The sequence below is a fragment of the Bombina bombina genome, chromosome 5 (assembly GCF_027579735.1).
Source record: "Bombina bombina isolate aBomBom1 chromosome 5, aBomBom1.pri, whole genome shotgun sequence".
Taxonomy (NCBI): domain Eukaryota; kingdom Metazoa; phylum Chordata; class Amphibia; order Anura; family Bombinatoridae; genus Bombina; species Bombina bombina.
Window position 1 is genome coordinate 381,508,843 of NC_069503.1, and position 21,131 is coordinate 381,529,973.

The 21,131-nt window shown below is 40.9% G+C and overlaps 1 protein-coding gene across 2 annotated transcripts in view; it reads right to left on the reverse strand.

Annotated features, from left to right (window-relative positions):
* The window catches only part of TBC1D5 (TBC1 domain family member 5), a 1,730,009-nt gene that overhangs the window by 1,322,775 nt on the left and 386,103 nt on the right, over positions 1-21,131 (reverse strand). For both annotated transcript variants that reach the window (XM_053714215.1, XM_053714214.1), the window contains exon 3: positions 10,188-10,244. The gene's annotated coding sequence lies outside the window, so the exon portion shown is untranslated. The remainder of the gene's footprint in view (positions 1-10,187; positions 10,245-21,131) is intronic.

A 21,131-nucleotide genomic window follows, 5' to 3' on the forward strand; every position in this document is an offset into this window, starting at 1 on the left:
AAAAAAAACGCCCACATTATTTGGCGCCTAAATGCTTTTGGCGCCAAAAATGACGCCACATCCGGAACGCCGACACTTTTGGCGAAAAAAAAAACGTCAAAAATGACGCAACTTCCGGCGACACGTATGACGCCGGAAACAGAAAAAAAAATTTTGCGCCAAAAAAGTCCGCGCCAAGAAGGACGCAATAAAATTAAGCATTTTCAGCCCCGCGAGCCAAACAGCCCACAGGAAAAAAGTCAAATTTTAAGGTAAGAAAAAAATTGATTTATTCAAATGCATTATCCCAAATATGAAACTGACTGTCTGAAATAAGGAACGTTGAACATCCTGAGTTAAGGCAAATAAATGTTTGAATACATATATTTAGAACTTTATACAAAAGTGCCCAACCATAGCTTAGAGTTTCACAGAAAATAAGACTTACTTACCCCAGGACACTCATCTACATGTAGTAGAAAGCCAAACCAGTACTGAAACGAGAATCAGTAGAGGTAATGGTATATAAGAGTATATCGTCGATCTGAAAAGGGAGGTAAGAGATGAATCTCTACGACCGATAACAGAGAACCTATGAAATAGAACCCGTAGGAGGAGATCATTGAATTCAAATAGGCAATACTCTCCTCACATCCCTCTGACATTCACTGCACGCTGAGAGGAAAACCGGGCTCCAACCTGCTGCGGAGCGCATATCAACGTAGAATCTAGCACAAACTTACTTCACCACCTCCATAGGAGGCAAAGTTTGTAAAAACTGATTTGTGGGTGTGGTGAGGGGTGTATTTATAGGCATTTTGAGGTTTGGGAAACTTTGCCCCTCCTGGTAGGAATGTATATCCCATACGTCACTAGCTCATGGACTCTTGCTAATTACATGAAAGAAAGTAATCTATTTTTGATGTCTAGGTGTGCTACGCAACAAATTAAATTTGCAAATTATGAACTGCATGAGAGGTAAAACTTGATTATGCCAGTAAGCATGTGGGCATTTTTATACAAATGACTAAAAGCTTAACTTGACACTCTAGAAAACACAACCTCATATTTCTAGATAGGCAAAAAAAGACTTTAAAAGAATAGGATATAATTAGCCAAATTCAAAAGCTTTTTACATGCATTGTACATGTTTTTTCAACAGATATTTCTTACTTAAACACGAAAGTGACAAGAACCGGGTATCCCATTTTTACTCCACAAAAGCACAAACACAATTTACAGAAAATGAATCTAACTTTTAATACCTTATTAAAAAGTTTTACCTGAAAGTATGACAATCATTGTATATGATGGTTATAAATCTATCTACTCTCAGAGCATTTTACAAGGATTGCGTTATTACACAAATAACAAATTATCATTTGGAAAAATGACACTATGATGGAGTACCCAAATCTTGATTAAAAACAAAAACACACATTTAGCATTTACTGAAGAAGTAATTACTAGAGGTACAGCGTAGTATAGTCTTATCAATATAATTTAAATATTTATCACCCAGAATTGATACATTCTGGGAAATGATGTATACCATTTATATTCATTATTATATGAAGTATAACTTAAAAACCCTGATTCAAACACAGTAAAAACAACAAGATTTATATTTATTGATACATCAATTTCTTTGCACTTTTGTGAGGATATAATTATCAGAAATTATTGAGGTAAAATGCCATTTGCTCTCTAGGAGTAGGCAGAAATCTCTCAGTCTACAATTTGACCCATAGCTATGTGGAGTAATGCAATGAAAGTTGCAGCTCTGATGAAGATGTAAGAAGTCCACTCTCCATGCAACACGCTTGGTACTGCAGGGACCCAACCTAGCACTGCCTGTAGCCTTTTGCCGGCACCCAGCATGTGAAAATGGAAATGATCACAATGGTCCCACTTTTTTCTGGTTACTGCATTTACAGTGTAACCCTGGAGAAGCAGAGAGTCATGCTGAGAGAGAATTCAGCTAATTAGGTTGCATGGTCTTCAGTAATATTTTACACTCTTTTAAACCTAATTAGCCATATATGTAAATTCAATTTGTAACAATAATATAACCCTGGCAATATGGTCATTATGACCCTTCAACAAGTCAGGATTTCAGGATATCTATATCTGAGAACATTAAAGGGCCATAATAAGCAAAAAAAAACATAAATTTATGCTTACCAGATAAATTCCTTTCCTTCCGGATAGGGAGAGTCCACAGCTTCATTCCTTACTGTTGGGAAATACAACACCTGGCCACCAGGAGGATGCAAAAACACCCCAGAAAAAGGCTTAAATAACGCTCCCACTTCCTCATTACCTCAGTCATTCTGCCGAGGGAAGAAGGAAAAGTAGGAGAAACATTAGGGTATAAATGGTGCCAGAAGAATAAAATAAATAATAGGGGACCGCCCATAGACACGAAAAAACTGGCGGGGGCCGTGGACTCTCCCTATCCGGAAGGAAAGGAATTTATCTGGTAAGCATAAATTATGTTTTCCTTCCTAAGATTCCTTACTGTTGGGAAAACCATACCCAAGCTCCAGAGGACACTGAATGACTAACGGGAGGGAACAAAAAGGAAGAGGTGGACCCTATTCTGAGGGCACCACAGCCTGCAAAACTTTTCTCCCGAAAGCTGAAGCAAAAACATCAAACTTGTAAAATTTTGAAAAAGTATGTAAGGAGGACCAGGTAGCCGCCTTACAAATCTGATCCATATAGGCCTCGTTCTTAAAGGCTCAAGAGGAAGCCATTGTTCTAGTGGAATGAGCCGTTATCCTCTCAGAAGGACCATGTCCCGCTGACTAGTAAGCTAAGCTATTGACACTGCTTCACCAAAAAGATAGGGAAGTCAAAGCAGCCTTCTGCCCCTTACGCTTCCCCGAATAGACAACAAACAAAGAGGATTTGTTTTCGGCAGGCTACTTATTCTGATTGGATTTATTCCAGGACTGAGCCGGCTTCCAAGTACTCTTGGGTTGCTCAGGCTTGGAGGAGGATTATTGTTGTTGGGATTTGTCAGAACGAAAGGAACGAAAATTAGAAGATTGTCATCCCTTACACTTGTTCTTCTTATCTTGCGGTAGGAAGGCACCCTTGCCTCCGGTAACCGTAGAAATAATGGAGTCCAGGCCTGGACCAAATAAAATATTTTCCCTTGAAGGGAAGAGAAAGGAGTCTGGACTTAGAAGTCATATCAGCAGACCAAGACTTCAACCAGAGCGCCCGGCGGGCTAAGACCACAAAGCCAGAGGCCTTTGCATTTAGGTGAATAATTTGCATGTACGCATCACAGATGAAAGAATTTGCAATTCTCAGAGCTTTAATTCTGTCTTGAATATCCTTGAGGGGAGACTCCACCTCAATAAGTTCCGACAAAGAGACCCACCAGTAGGTAGCCGCTCTGGGAACCGTGGCAACTGCAGCTGCCAGTTGAAACAAAAATCCTGTATGTTTCTTATCCATTGGCTCTCTGAATGAATAACTATCTTCAAGAGGTATAGTAGTACGTTTAGCAAGCGTATAGATAGCACCATCCACCTTAGGAATGGAGCCCTACAAATACAGTTGAGAGTCCAGGACCGGGAACAACTTTTTAAAAGTAGAAGAGGGGGAAAAGGAAGAACCAATTCTTTCCCATTTGTTCTTAATAATGTTTGCCATCTTTAGTCAAAGGAACTTTTCGGTCTTCGTAAACTATGTCTAACATAGACATTATAGGTTCTTCAGGCAGCGCGGCCTCTGGAAACTCTAACGTAGACAGAACCTCCTTTAACAAAAAACGCAAGTGCTCAATTTTAAATCTAAAGGACGGTTCCTCCGCAGCAGGAGGCTTAGACGCTAAGGACTCCGACCCAGAAAGTTCACCCTCTGAAGCTACAGAGGTTAACTCATCATCGGATAACTGGGACACAATAGCTAAAGCCGATAAATATTTAGATGACTCTGGGTCAGGAGAGCTATGTTTAACCTTTCTCTTGCGTTTGTTAGAGCGAGGTAATGCACGGAGGGCCACAGATACCGCCATTTGTAACTGCACAGGAAGAAGGCCCCCTCCAGATGGAGGATTAGATGTGCTGCGGGGAATTGCATTTGGAGTGGATAATGTAGCAAGGGTAGTAATCTCATGGGATGCCGAGTCCTGAGAGGTAGACGGCTCAGAGGGACAAAGAGCCTTAGCAGGCTTGTTTCCCTTCTTAGATTTTATAACGTTGTTAAGGCATGTGGAACATAATTTAGTGGGCGGGGAAACCACGGCCTCCTCACAATATAAACAGGTATGATTTAGTACAGAAGGAGTACCTTCTAACATGTCAGAGTCCTCCATAGCTCAGGTTATACCCACAGAAGGACACAAATAAAAAATGTTTTTTTATTATAGAAAACTGCACCTTTATACTTTCAATGGCTGGGGCACTCACCACCTCCTAGACCCAGACAGTTAACAGAGGAAACGCTCTCCTCAGGTTCAAGTCTCAGCCAGAATGGAGGAAATGAACATAGACCACACCCGGTCACATGGAGTGCAAGACAGTACTTCCCCTGTTATTACAAGTACAGCAAGTAAAAGGAGCTGTGCAACACTTTCAAAAATGAAAGTGAAACCTAAAAGTGAAACCTGTTTGTTCCAGCCAAAAAAACACAGTCTATCAGCACAGGGGGGAAATCAAACAAAGCAGCATGTAAATAATTAATACACTGATTAATTAATCCCAACTGTTCAATAAACCCCCTTCAGCGGATATTAACCCTGGATCCTATCAAGGTATAAAGGAGCCACGATCTTACCTCCAGGATCCATGCTGTGGAACAGAACACAGCCTCCAAAGTGTGACAGTCTTATAGCAGCACTCCTGACATGGACTTGAGTGAGAGAAAGCAGGCAGTGAAACTCCTCAACACTGATTGCTTAGGAGCGGTTAGCAGTAGTCTGGATGGTTTTGCAGAAAAACTTTCCCTGTATCTCCAGACTCTTTCATCAATACTCTCACTGAGAGGTTAACATGACTACTTAAAACTCCAGTCCTATCTCGAAGGGCAGATACTCCTTTTCAGGACTCTCCGAATCTTCTGACACTACTCTGCCACCTCCTAATGTGACGAAAGGCAAAGAATGGCAAGGGTAATGAAGAAGTTGGAGGAATATTTAAGCCTTTGGCTGGGATGACTTTGCCTCCTCCTGGTGGCCAGGTGTTGTATTTCCCAGCAGTAAGGAATGAAGCAGTGGACTCTCCCTATCTTAGGAAGGAAATGTCATGCTCTAATCCGTTAAAGCATGTAATTTAAAACTATCCAACCTTCTGTAGTGTGTGTAACCCCCGCAAAGGGGTTAACCACACAGTAGAAGTGCTGCTCAGGACCCAGGCACAAGCCAACTCCATTAAGCAGTGCTAGCCACACAACATAGATGTGCATTTAGCTTTGGCGATTCGATCAGTGGTGGGTTGCGCTCGGGACCAACAGTGCACCTTTGCAGGGGTTAAACACACAGTAGAGCAGGGTCAATAGTACTAAAAATACATGCTTTAATGGATCTGATTGATCATTCTCTTGAGAATACTTAAATCTACTCCATGTCCATTTTACGTTACACTCATTAGTTCCCCCCACTAGCATTTCAAACATCCAGATAACCATGTTCATGCTACAAATAATGTCCATCCATTAACTGAAGTACACTGGATATTTTGGTATTGACAACCTTCATCAATATTTTGTCATCTCTCAAAATACTCTCTGGAGGTCAACATTTTGACTATTCCACTGATAAAAACTCTAACATACAGTGAACACATCCTGAAGTAAGACATGTTTGTTGGCAGGGGAGTTCAATTAATATTCTTTTCCAAACCAATCAAGTAGTATAACTTTAGGTAACTTCTTCATATTGTATTTAGCAATCTCCTTTTATATGAGAGAGAGAGAGAGAGAGAGAGAGAGAGAGAGAGAGAGAGAGAGAGAGAGAGAGAGAGAGAGACTCTGCTTTAGCATCTTTTGTAACATGATATGGAAATATGTAGAATCACAAACCAGGAATTGACCAATGCCAGAAGCCAAGGATCTAGACTTACGTAATTTTACTTCTGGTTCCCAATTATTATAGCTTCATTCTCTTGGTATTAATTTGTTGAAGGAGCAGCAATGCACTACTGGTTTCTAACTGAACACATGGGTGAGCCAATGACAATCAGTATATATATATATATATATATATATATATATATATATATATATATATATATATATATATATATATATATATATATATATATATATATATATACAGTCACCAATCAGCAGCTAGAACCTTTGCTGCACCTGAGCTTTCCTAGATAAACCTTTCAGCAAAGGATAACAAAAGAAGGGAGCAAATGAAAAAAATAGAAGTAAATTGGAAAGTTATTTAAAATTGTATGCTCTGTCTAAATCATGAATGTACAATTATGTCGTTATTAAAGAGACATGAAACCTATTTTTTTTTCTTTTTGCAATGCAGACAATTATCTGTAGACTGCATGCATGAGCGAGCATATGTCAGATTGCCAGGCCATGCATACAGCCCTGGTCTAGACAGTGAGGAAGGATATGTTTCTAAAACAATTTCAATTTTATGTTTAAGTGCTAAAAATGTAAAGTTTAAATGTCTTTTAGCTTCTTCTGAACTGCTGGGATTTTTTCACAACCCATTCAATTTTGTGTTGTCTCCATAAAATATTAGACACTCTCTTTGTTGTGTACACAAACTTTTACTGGATACCGACTATCATTCAGCGTGGGTGTCAATCCAAAGTGCCAATTATAACACACAGTCTGTGTATCTGAGCTACTTAAAGTAGTCTGCTCATGAATCTGATATCATAATATGTTACAACTTTATTTTTGCAAGCAGGTGGACTATAAAAGTTAAGCTCAAAGTGTGCCATATACAAAAGCATAAAACAAATACTTTGAACATAAACCTTGGGCATTGTATGTCTTCAATCAAACCATTGCAATTAATATGAAATTCTAAATACAGAATATAATGCCACATAAATAGCGTAACAGCCAAGTCCTGTCTAAGAAGCCATATGTTTTTTCCCATTGTTCAAAAAAAGGAGATGACTTCCCGTCACTTATGTTTCTGATTAGCAAGATGATTTATGCCACAATCACTAAAAATGCCAGCAAGTGAATGAGAAAATGCATAGTGACTGCACCAGATGTGCACAATAAACAGGAATCCCATTGTAATCTCTGGTACTTAGTTTATATGAAGGTAATGTAAGAAACACTCTTGGATGCGGAAAAGTCACTTTTTTTTACATTTGACTATAAATGATATGAAATAAATAGTGGGTTTTATTCTTTATGGCATGCATACATTGATAAATTAGGTACAGTTTTGTATCCTGACTTATCTACAAGACAAACCTGGCTAAGATCATGGGGATTAATTGCTTCAGAGGTGTGAAATGCAGCTTTTCCATTCTTTTCTGCACACTCAGTGAAGAAACAATGATTAATCACTCTTTAACTATTCTCTTGAGGATCTACAAGATTGCCAAGCAGGATTTATCCTCATAAATCCAAGAAACACAGGTTTAGATTTGTTGTCTGCAACTAAAGGAACATGAATTTAAACCCATACGTTATCAGATTAAAAACAATGTCAATGCTTTAGTGCCAATACAAGAAAACAATGCTCTCTAATCTGCAATTTACAATAAGAATCTGCACCACATAATTCCCAATGATCATAGACATGTAGAAAAGAAAAATGAACACACACGTATGCACGTGTCAGTCTGTACTGTACGGTGGACTATATCCTGGGTCATAACAAATGCAGATCAGTACAGAGGCCTGTATTGTCTAGCAGAGACACTTTCTCTCTCAAACAGAAACTGTAAATATTCACAATCCTATTTATTATTATCTGTAAATCATCCTGAGCCAGTACAGGGGTGTAGCCCCTTTAGATTAATTAACTGAGCAGGCCATGTATAAAGTATGTGAAAATCTAGATGTTGGTAAATAGATTTTTCAAATATGTACTGTGGGTATTTATGAGATTAAATTATTATTATTAAATGTTGGCTAATTCACAAGACTGCAAGCTTTTTTCAACCTTGTACTTATTTTTTATTTGCACCCTGGAAGATGTTTATGATGGAGCTGTGAACTATTGTACAATATCTGCTGATATGACGCACGACTTGGAAGCAACGCTTTTGAGCACTCAATTTTGTTGCAAGCAGCACTGTATAGGTCACATACCGCTTTACCATTTATACAGAATTTTTAGGTCCTTTTCTTTTACAGTATTTGATTTATGCTTTAGAGTAATTGCATTTCGAGCATCTAATAAATGAATACTACTTTGCAATAAGGAGTGCAACTTTCCCCATTCTCTCTCATTTAAAAAAATCTCTAGTACCACAAATATATCCTTGCAATTAACACGAACGGTAACATATAAGATTAAAAGACATAAAAAAATACTCAGATGTCCATCCTGTGATCTCTGACAATAAAATACTAGTGTGTGTGTGTGTGTGTTGTATGAGAGTATGTGTGGTGTGTCTTATATGAGTGTGTGTTCCGAAAAGACACACACACTCTCTCTAATATATATATGTATGTATGTGTGTGTGTTGGGTGCCCATGCACTATCAATAGGCATTTCAATTCAATTTCATTAATCATAGTAGTAACGGTATAAGAATTATTGACATGTAGTGACAGTTATCAAGAAAGCAAGAATTTGATATAGTTTCTAACAAATAACATTAATGGACAGGAAGCAAAACAATATATTTCACAACAAATATGTCTTGGTTATACAGATACATTTGTATATTGGCTGCTGAAGACATTTTTGAAGTTAAAGGAAACAAATATATGCATCTCTGTACGTTGCATTAATATTTGATTGATGTAAGTGTATATGACGGTGTAGAGTGATTGAAGATACGGCTGTGGGTATTCAAAATGTTTGTTGTGAGAAAACTGAGTGATGAAACAGATTTGTGTGTGCACAACACGGCTATAACAATTAAGCATATTGCCTGCTTTTGCTATATGTAACTCCCCATAATATATGAACCAAAAAGAAAACATAGGCAATATTACTAGTAAGATACAGTCTTGCAGGAGTTTAAAGGGACATGATGTTGCAGAAATGACATGATGTAAGAGAGAAGCTGATGTAATGTTTGCATTAACTATGTTTTAACCCTGCAGAACAGCCAATGAGCTAATCAGAAGCAGCAGTCATACATAGCCACCAATCAGATGTTTATAGATTGGGGTTGCAATGCTTGCAACCCTCTATAGGGGTTAAACACTTAGGCCTATTTTCCATTACTGTTGTAAACTGTTGGTAACTTATAGCACCTCCATACAGGAGGCAAGAAAATGAATTACTTATATCAGTGCTTGTATGAAATATTTGTTGTTATATCACCATTAATTTATTTTATTTTCCTTTACTCACCCCCTAACAACTAGTTCCAGTTATCTGGCATATTACAACAGAACATTTAAAACTAAAGAGTTAAAAAAAAAAAATTACAAATCTATTTAACTATTGCAGACATTGATTTCCTGTTTATTGTTGTTAGTGATAATAAGCAGTTTAGTCTTGGTGATAAACAAACCTTTTATTAACTGGACATGCTTGGGACTGAACAGAAAAATGAGATTGTATAACCCGGTATTGTAGGCCTTTGAGTCAGGTTGTATTCTGCGTTCCTAACTTTATAGGGTACCAGCTCAAATAAGTTATTGGTTCAGAAACAAAGCCATGCGCTCAGATTACATCCTTCCCCATGATTTACAAGAAAGCAGCAGCTCGTTTTAATAAAAACATCCCAAAACATAAAATTGATTGAACCAACTGCTGTGCTGGGCATACACAACAGCTGATCAAAATCATTCAGAATTTTTATTCCTGCACTATTTCTTTCCTATGAGCTGGCTAAGGATTTGTTCTTATATTATGCTATCAATATGACTTATGATTCCTTAGTTGTGCTTTGGGAATAATTAAAAAATAAAACAGGCATTAAATTCCCTTTGTGGCTACAACTCATAAAAATCTGTATAAAAATGTATAGGATCAACTGGATCGCTAATTACAACATTATTAAGAGTCATTTGCGCCTACATTTGTTTTAAAACTAAGTATCTATGAGCAGTACAATATATGAGCTACATACTTGGTGCTGATATCCAATCCTTGCTTCTTCTGATCAAGCCAATCTGTATTACTAGCTCTGCAGGAACACAAAGAAATGAGTTATCGATACACATACTTAAATTCATACATACTAGCAGGCATTTGTTTATTTATTTAATTTTTTTGCACCATCGTTATTGCCAGTACTATACTCAATACTATGTATGTATATATGTATATATATATATATGTATATATATATATATATATATATATATATATATATATATATATATATATATATATATATATATATATATATATATATATATATATATATAATTTTTATACAGAGCACATTGTTTTCATGAAATACACTAACTACATAACTATGTATAACATTGCTATAAACATTGTTGCAAACACTGATGCCAGATGGATAAAAATATGCACGGTCCTACAATCCCCTGGGGTTACTTTTAAACAAAGTATACCAAGAGAACTAAGAAAACTGATAACAGAAGCAAGCTGAAAAACAAAATTTATGCTTACCTGATAAATTTCTTTCCGTCGTGAGTCCACAGTGTCCTCAATTACTGTTGGGAATATCATTCCTGGCCAGCAGGAGGAGGCAAAGAGCACCACAGCCAAGCTGCTAAGTATCACTCCCCTTCCCACAAACCCCAGTCATTCGACCAAAGGTAAATGGAGAAAAAAGAAGTAACACAAAGGTGTAGAGGTGCCTGAGGTTAATAAAAAACAAACAAAAAAACAACTGTCTTAAATAAAAAGGGCCGTGGACTCACCATATCGGGAAAGAAATACATTTATCAGGTAAGCATAAATTTTGTATTCTTTCCTAAGATTTGGTGAGTCCACGGCGTCCTCAATTACTGTTGGGAACCAAAATCCAAGCTAGAGTACACAGAGGACTAGGGACGGGCAAGACATGTAGACCACCGCTTGAAGAACCTTTCTCCCAAAAGAAGCCTAATAATAATTTGGAAAAAGTATGCAGAGAGGTCCAAGTTGCCGCCATGCAAATTTGTTCCACAGAAGTTTCATTTTTGAAAGCCCAAGAAGAAGAGACAGCCCTAGTAGAATGAGCTGTAATTCTCTCAGAAGGCTGCTGTCCAGCAGTCTCATAGGCCAAACGAATTATACTTCTCAACTAGAGAGAAAGAGAAGTAGTAGTAGCTTTCTAACCCTTACGTTTCCAAGAGAAACAAACAAACAAACAGGGCAGAAGACTGCAAAAATCCTTAGTCGCCTGAAGGTAGAATTTTAGAGCATGCACAATATCCAGGTTGTGCAACAAACATTAATATTTCTATCCAAAACTACTTTAGGAAGAAAACCAAACTTAGTACGAAGAACCGCCTTATCGGCATGAAAGAGAAGGTAAGACGAATCACACTGCAAAGCCGAGAGTTCCGAGACTCTCTAAGCAGAAGAAATAGCAATAAGAAACAAAACCTGGCTGCCTTCCGGTGGGCGGGCGTAGAATGAGGACGCAAGCTAGAGGAGCTCCGCACATCAGACTCCTAGCCAGGCTACTTTAGCCTATTAATAGCCCATAAATCCGCTATCCTTGCCAGGGAGATACAGAGATCTGTCCAGCTGGAACCACCAACTCCCCCACTGGCAAGCTTTTTTAAAAAAAGGAGACCACTCAGTAAGTCGCAAGCGCGGCCCAGGCAATAGCGTGCAGCCGACAGCCTCCAGACATGGAGTAACCCGATACCAGACACAGGCAGCACATACCGAGAACCGTTCTGAACTGACCAGGCGCGGTAAGAGAAACGACCACCATCTTACCCAGCAAAAATAAGCACAACAGACAGGCCTAACAAGGAGGAGAACTGCATCGTTCAGGTATTTCTTACCCTGCCGAAAATGTAGGGGAGACATTCCCATCCTGGAGCACAAGAGCAGAGTCACGTACTGTTCCTCTATCAAAAGGCAGTGCTGTTTTCAGGCGGCATTACGCACACGTGTCTCCCCTGCTTAGTTCATTCAAAAAGACAGTAAGGGTGCTTAGTCTCTGAGGCTCGGCTAGTGTGCTTGGGCGGCTGAAGCAGGGCCACAAAATTCATGACAGGAAGGGACTCTGGACAAAGATAATTCAGAGAAGCCCAGGAGGGCCTGAAACCTAAAAGGCTTCACAAAAATCTGCACTTATTTTAGTCAATTTGGGGATCAAGGAGGGGGAAGAGAATTGGACACAAGCATTGATAAACTGCCAATATAGCATACACTTCACTTGGAATAAGTCACATTGATATGGCAGCTACCATGATGGCGTAAGCACCCGGAGCCCCCCATAGCCCCTCCCCCCTCATACCTGCACCCTCAGCCCGCTAATTCTACACTTTACTTCTGCCTGATAGCCAAAACCCCCTAGCTGAGTTGCTGGAACAACACTGGAGCACACTCAAGGCTATATGCAAAAGTATTATACCGTATACAAGAAACAAACTGACAAAATGTCAAAGCAACAGCGCCTGCACGAAAGGAGGCAAAAGAATCAAGTTGAGGTCAACTCCCCACCTTCAATTTCTGTAGAGTCGGCAGATCCTCTAGCACAAGACACTCATCCAATAGTAACTCGGATGTCTGCATTATTCCTGCCGAAAATTGAGCAGTTGCAAACGGGACTTGATGCTCTGATTTCGGACTTCAAATTGTTCTCTACGCGACTTAGCACGGTTAAACAAAAAGTTGCTGACATAGAGACACAGCAAAGAGAAACTACGGTTAGCATCACGAGATTACAAAGGCAGAACAGGGCCCTGCAGGAGAAACTAGACGACCTAGAAAATAGGTCTAGGCGAAACATCCGAGTGGTGGGCCTCCCTGAGTCAATCCCCGGATCAGCATTGATTGATTTTGCAGAAAATTTATTGCTTAAGCTGCTAGGCGTCTCAAATTCAAGTGTCCCTTGTGTGGTGGAGAGGGCGCATAGAATTAGACCCATGCAGCAGAATGGTGCCCACAGAACCTCACCTAGACAGCTCATGATAAAATATCTTAATTTTAAAGATAAGGCCTTGCTACTAAAAGCCTACAGACAAACACCAACACTAACCTATGAGGATGCTAGGATTCATCTGTTCCAGGACTACTCTGCTGAGGTGGAAAAGAAGTGAAGGGAATTTTCCCTGTACTGCAGGGAACTCTTGGACAAGGGGGAATCGGTGTCGGTTTTGTATCCGGCAAGACTCAAGCTGCAAACCACGCACGGCCCGAAATTCTTCGAGACTACCTCACAGCTCCGGTACTTTATGAAAACATGGAACCCATGCAGAGTCAACCAGCAGGACGCGAGAACATCAAAGAAGAAGAGGGGTGAAGATATGCAAGATAAATTTGCTATGTTTGGATCACTTTTGGCTCATACCATATACCTCCACATAAAAAGGATCATTTAACCTACACACTTGAGATGGGGGTACATATTATATCCTGGAATGTGGGGGGAATCACATCACCCATAAAGAGGAAGGCTATCCTAAAATATTTAAACTCTAGAAAGGCGGATATAGCAATCCTGGAGGAAACACACCTAAAACCCAGTAAACCTGAGAAATTTAAACAGAGTTGGGTGGGAGAGGTAATTTATACCCAGTATGAGAGCAGTCAGGCCAGAGGGGTTGTGTTCCTTTTTCACAAGAACCTACATTGCAAGGTGACACAAATAATATTAGACCCACAGGGGAGGTATGTCCTCATTAAAATCCTCCTAGATAGGTTTCCATTAGTATTGGGCGTGGTGTCCGGACCACATAAACACAAAAACGATTTCTGGAGCGCTCTTAGAACTCGCCTCCTTACGATGGCTGATGCTCCGATAGTATTGGGAGGGGACTACAACATTACACTACAGACTCCAGCGGACAGATACCAGAACAAACATCACACACGTACAGATCCTAATAGAAACAGTAATGCAAGGAGGGACGCCATGCTGTTGTGCAGATTTAGAAATGCCCTCCTTCTCACTGACATCTGTAGGGATAGAAATCCGGAGACCAAAAGCTACACTTGTGTTACACCTGCAAAGGACACTTTGTCTCGTATTGAACTTTTCAAGGTTTCTGAACCACAGGGTTAGGGATGCGGGAATAGACAACCCAGTTCTGTCAGACCATGCTCTGATCACGCTAAAAATTGATGTTGGAATTCCCAGAACGCAAGGCCCCAGATGGTCATTCCCCAAATATTTGATGCATGATGCCAACTTTAGAAACCACATCCTCTGGGAATGGCTAGCATACACTTCACTAAATCAGGAATACAAGCAAAATCCTACTCTTTTTTTGGGAAGCTGGCAAGGCAGTGCTCAGGGGCACCATAATCACATACGTCATTAATTTTAAGAAGAAAAAAAAACAGCTTAGAGAAGAACTATTATTAAAACAAGGAATCAATATTTATGTAATTCCACTAAGGCCAACAGACTTAAGTACAAGAACATTAAGTTACATAGGGACACCTTACTTACCCAAAATGCAGTGAGAGATATGACGATGGCCCATGCTCGGTTTTACTGGCACGGCAACAAGACGGGTAGGATGTTGGTTAGACTGACAAAACTAGTTAGAGGAAATAACACAATAGCAGCTATAAAACACAAATATTTTACATATACTGACACGCTAGAGATACAGCAGGTATTTAGCGAATACTTCTCAAAACTATACAAGTCGCAAGAGATTGACCCCACATGCAGGGATAGATTCTGTAAAGACCTCCCTCTACCATCACTATCAGAAGCCCAAAAACAATCACTTAATGCAGGCATTACCCCAGAAGAGATAGCAATCACCATAGGAAAGCTCCCACTCGAGAAATCCCCGGGGCCGGATGGCCTTCCTGGTGAATTTTATAAAATACTTCAACAGGAAGTGGCTGACACACTCTCCCTGGTGTTCAATGGCATTCTGAAGGGGGAAATTACTGTGTCCCAGAGATTCACAGAAGCGAATATCAGTCTGATTCTTAAGCCAGATAGAGATCGGTATAACCCCGCATCTTATTGCCCGATTTCTCTAATGAATTCGGACTACAAACTTTTCACTAAAATCCTAGCGGATAGGTTGGCAGTCATACTCCCAGATCTTATACACAATAATCAGACAGGGTTTGTAAAGGGTAGATCAGCAGTAGTAAATGTGCGAAAGTTACAGCTTCTATTAACACACTACTGGAAGGATGCGGGTAAAAGCCGTGTAGCACCGTCAGAGGAAGCCTGTGCCCTACTAGTGGACGCAGAAAAGACTTTCGATAAGGTCCTGTGGAGCTACTTATTCTTTACCTTAGAGTGATTCAGGATTGGGGGGTCCTTTTTGAGAGCATTACATACTATATACTCAACCCCGCAGGCGGCAGTGCTAGTGAATGGTGTTCCATCTAAACCATTTGTGTTGGGAAGTGGTACGAGGCAGGGATGCCCGCTCTCCTCCCTCCTCTTCAATCTGGTGCTAGAGCCCCTTGCAGCAAAAATTAGATGTGACACCAAGGGCCTCAAGATAGGAGATACCACACTGCACCTGTCCCTTTTTGCTGACAATATGATATTATACATTCAAGACCCAAGAATGAATGTTACAGTGCTCATGGACATTATCACAGAGTTTGGTCACATTTCAGGGTACAAAGTGAACACAGATAAGACGGAGCTCATATGGTTGACACACGCTAATGACATACCCAACCCACACTATGACTTTAGGCCAGTAGGGAAAACCTTTAAATACTTGGGAATTAAGTTGTCCCAAGACCCGACAGACTGGTATAACGCTAACTACACACCACTTAAGAAAGAAGCCTCCGACCTCATGGCGCACTGGACAAAATTGCCACTCACAATATCTGGTAGGATTGGGCTCATAAAGATGGTACTTTTCCTTAAGTTACTATACATTATGCAGATGCTGCCAATAGCTATACATAAAACGGATCTGAAGTTCTGGAACTCATTAATATTCACATTTATTTGGGCTAATAAAAAACACAGAATTGATTCAGGTAGGTGCAACTGACTCAGGTGGAATGGCGGTGCCAGATATTGAATTGTATTGTTGGACGGCGCAGGCAAAATATGTACTGGACTGGTTAACGGGGGGGACCATTTTACCATACCCACAGCAACTCATTGAACCCTGGTCGCTGGCAGCACTACCACATTTAAAGGCAGTAAAAGCAGATAAGCTGTTAACACACTACCCCCTAGTTCAGCACCCCCTGTATTCGTGAAGAAAGTTCTGTTGCAAATTAAAGTTAAATCATGAGCTCACCAAGTACATCCCGTTGCAGGGGAACCCCAATTTCATTCCAGGAATGACCACACAGACATTTCAGACTTGGAAGATAGTGGGCATTGATAAGATAGCAACGATGCTGGAGGGAGGTAGGGAGACAGTTTACACATTTGCACACCTGCAGGCATCCTACTATGCCCTACCGCGAACACATCATTTTGCTTACTTACAAGCAAAGCACTACGTTAATACACTGCTTAAATCTAGGGATTTCTGACAAAGACAGCACTATTCATTAGCTGTGCAATCTATACAAACAGGGATGCAGATCTATCTCCCCAATTTACAAAGCATTATTAGCTCCACCCAATAAACGAAAACAGGAACACATTGGTGCAAGGTGGTCGGGCTTCTAGGGACAACTGTAACTAAGACACAGATTAAACACAACATACAAAGGGTGCATCAAGCTACGTTATCTATTCATCTTAGGGAGTCGCACACGAAAATTCTGGAAATGGTGTATGTTACGGCTAAACTCTACAGGAGTTGGGAGGTGGAATCCACAGGGAATTGTCCAAAGTGAACCCAAGCAAAAGCAGATTTATTGAACATGATCTGGGCATGTCGTAAACTGAGGAAATTCTGGGAGATGATTCACTACTGGTTAAGGTCCCTTAATATTTCTATTGCTCCACTCACACCACAGATGATTGTACTCCTAGACTGCCAAAACCTCAATAAAACAAACACATTATTCACACATAACGTTATTCTGCAGGCTAGAAAGATTATCTTCAAAAACTGGTTGAGTAAAGGGGCCTGCTGCAAAACTATAAGAACAAGGTTAAGACTCCAAGGAAGAGCAACGGACTTAAACGCAGGCCTAACTCAGACAAAGGCCTGACAAAAAGATTGCACATCTGGCACATCCGCCAGACGCTTATGTAGCAAAACAGATAAGGCAGAAATCTGACCCTTCAGGGTACTGACCGACAAGTCCTTCTCCAGACCTTCCTGGAGAACAGACAAAATCCTAGGAATCCTGACCCTACTCTAAGAGTAGCCCTTGGATTCACACCAATAAAGATATTTATGCCATATCTTATGGTAAATCTTCCTAGTAACAGGCTTGCGAGCCTGAATCATGGTCTCAATGACCGACGCTGAAAACCCACGCTTAGACAGAACTAAGCGTTCAATCTCCAAGCAGTCAGCTTCAGAGAAACGAAATTTGGATGAAGGAAAGGACCCTGAAGTAGAAGGTCCTCCCTCATAGGCAGTCTCCAAGGTGGAAGAAATGACATTTCCACTAGATTTACATACCAGATCCTGCAAGGCCATGCAGGGGCTATTAGAATCACTGACGCTCTCTCCTGTTTGATACGAGCAATGACTTGTGTTAGGAGAGCAAACGGAGGAAACAGGTATGCCAGCCTAAAATCCCAAGGGACCGCCAGAGCATTTATCAGAGCGGCCTGTGGATCCCTTGACCTCGAACAGTACCTCCGGAGCTTGGCATTCTGCCGAGACGCCATCAGATCCAGCTCCGGCACCCCCATCTGAGGGTCAAGCTGGAGAACACCTCCGGATGGAGCTCCCACTCTCCGGGATAAAAGGTCTGTCTGCTCAGAAAATCCTCTTCCCAGTTGTCCACTCCTGGAATGTGGATGGCAGATAGACAGCAATTGTGAGCTTCCGCCCACTGAATAATCCGAGCCACCTCCTTCATGGCTAAGGAACTTCGAGATCCTCCCTGGTGGTTGATGTAAGCCACTGAGGTTATGTTGTCCAATTGGAACCTGATAAACCGGGCTAAGGAGAACTGAGGCCAAGCCATCAGAGCATTGAAAATCACTCTCAACTCCAAGATGTTTATGGGCAGAGCAGACTACTCCCGAGTCTAGAGTCTCTTCGGCTTTAACGAGTCCCAGACTGCTCCCCAGCCAACAGCAGGCTGGCGTCCGTTGTCACAATCACCCAGGAAGGTCTCTGAAAGCATGTTCCCTGAGAGAGATGTTCTTGAGAAAGCCATCAACGGAGAGAGTATTTTGTCGACTGATCTAGATCAATCCTCTGAGACAGATCCGCATAGTCCCCGTTCCATTGCCTGAGTATGCATAACTGCAGAGATCTCAAATGGAATCGAGCAAAGGGGATGATGTCCATGGAAGCAACTATCAGACCAATTACCTCCATACATTGAGCCACTGATGGCCGAACAGTAGACTGTAGAGAGAGGCAAGAGGAAAGAATTTTTGCTTTTCTGACCTCTGTCAGAAATATTTTCATCAATAGGGAATCGATTATGGTCTCTAAGAAAACTACCCTTGTAGCTGGAACAAGGGAACTTTTTTCCAGATTCCCTTTTCATCCGTGGGAACGTAGAAAAACAAGATGTGTGAGATTTTGCTTGTTGAAAAGATGGCGCCTGAACCAGAATGCTGTCCAGATAGGGCGCCACAGCAATTTCCCCGAGACGGAATCACTGCCAAAAGAGCCCCCAGTACCATTGAGAAAATTCTGGGAGCTGTGGCATGGCCAAATGGAAGAGCCACAAACTGAAAGTGTGTGTCCAGAAAGGCAAATCTCAGAAACTTGTGATGACCCCTGTGATTGGGAACATGAAGGTACGCATCCTTCAGGACTATGGTCCTCATGAACTGACCTTATTGCACTAAAGGAAGAATGGAACATATAGTCTCCATCTTGAAGGACGGTACTTTTAGAAACTTGTTTAGACATTTTAGGTCTAAAATATGACGGGAACCACAAACAGATTGGAATAGAAACCTAGACCATGTTCCAGTACTGGAACTATCACTCCCAGGGAGGAAAGATCCTGTATACATTTCAAGAACGCCTATCTTTTTATCTGGTCTGCAGATAATCTTGAGAGGTGGAACCTGCCCCTGGGAGGAAAGGTCTTGAATTCTAACTTGTACCCTTGGGATACTATGTCCACAGCCCAAGGATCTGGGACATCTCGTATCCATGCTTGAGAGAACTGAGAAAGTCTGTCCCCACTTGATCCGATCCCGGATTGGGGGCAAACCCGTCATGCTGATTTGGATTCAGTTGTGGGTTTCTTTGATTGCTTCCCCTTGTTCCAAGACTGATTGGGTTTCCAAGAAGGCTTGGACTGTTCCTGCTTGGAAGAGGAAGGCTTACCTCTGAAATTACGAAAGGAATGAAATTTACTCTGACGTCCTTTCGGCCTATTCTTCTTATCCTGCAGCAGAAAAGACCCTTTACCACCTGTGATATTGGAAATCATTTCTGCCAGCCCAGATCCAAACAAGGTCTTACCCTTGTAAGGAATCGCCAAAAACTTGGACTTAGATGAAACATCTGCTGGCCAAGATTTCAGCCATAATTTTCTGCACGCTAACACAGCGAAAAAAGATATTTTGGCTGCCAACTTAATGACCTGCAATGAAGCATCAGTAATAAAGGAATTGGCTAATTTAAGAGCCTTAATCCTATCTTGGATCTCCTCCAAGGGAGTCTCTACCTGAAGAGACTCAGACAATGCGTCAAACCAATAGGCTGTCGCACTTGTCACAGTGGCAATACACACTGCAGGTTGATATTGGAGACATTAATGGACATACATCTTCTTCAAATAAGCCTCCAGCTTTTTGTCCATTGGATCCTTAAAAGAGCAGCTATCCTCAATAGGAATAGTAGTTCTCTTAGCCAGAGTAGAAATCGGCCCTTAATGGAGTCAGCCACAAGAAACATCTTTTTAAAAACAGGAGACAGTGAAAAAGGAATCCCAGGTCTCTCCCATTCCCGTGTAATAATCTCCGTAGCACGGTCTGGCACAGGAAACACCTCCACAGAGGCAGGAACATCAAAGTATTTAAGTTTGCTAGATTTCTTAGGGTTGACAACGACAGAGGTATCAGAGTCGTCCAGGGTAGCCAAAACCTCCTTTAACAAAACACGGAGATGTTCAAGCTTAAATCTGAAGGATACAACGTCAGCATCAGATAAAGGAATACACTGTCTGAATCTGAGATTTCACCCTCAGAGGCTACCGACGTATCTTCCTCCTCAGACTTATGAGAAAGAGCAACTTGGTTAGTCGGAACTGGTTCACAAACCTTAGTATCTGAATCTCTAATTTTCCTCTTGCGTCTTCCCTGTAGCATGGGAATGGCAGCTAATGTCGCAGATACCGCAGAAGATACATGGGCAGCAATTTTTGCTTGCAAATAGACTCCTCCAGGAGATTGAGAGGAACCACAGGGTACAGCCTGTGACATGGTTAAGGCTTGGGACGTTTGAGGAGAAAACTGTTGCATTGCCTGAACAGCATCAACCTGAGAGAATGGTGACTCAGAAACAAAAAAGTATATATTTATACATTAGAGTCCTCTCAATACATGAGGAACAAAAGGGCAAAGGAGGTTCTACTTGGTTATCTAAACAAAGCTTGCACCCAACAGAAGGAACAGGCTCCTGGTCTATAATTACAATAAAAAAAAAATGATATACTGTTCCTTTAAGAAATTAGTAACAAAAAGCAATTGTTAATTGAATACAAGGGAGAAGGAATTAGACCAGTATTACCAACACATCCACACCTCAGCAATATAGCTGAGGCGACCTACCTGCCCCCTGCACCATGGAACAGAATTGCGATTTCACAACTGTATTTTCCCTAATCGCAACAGCTCCGGACTCCGATGCAGAGAAAAATCACATGACCAGCT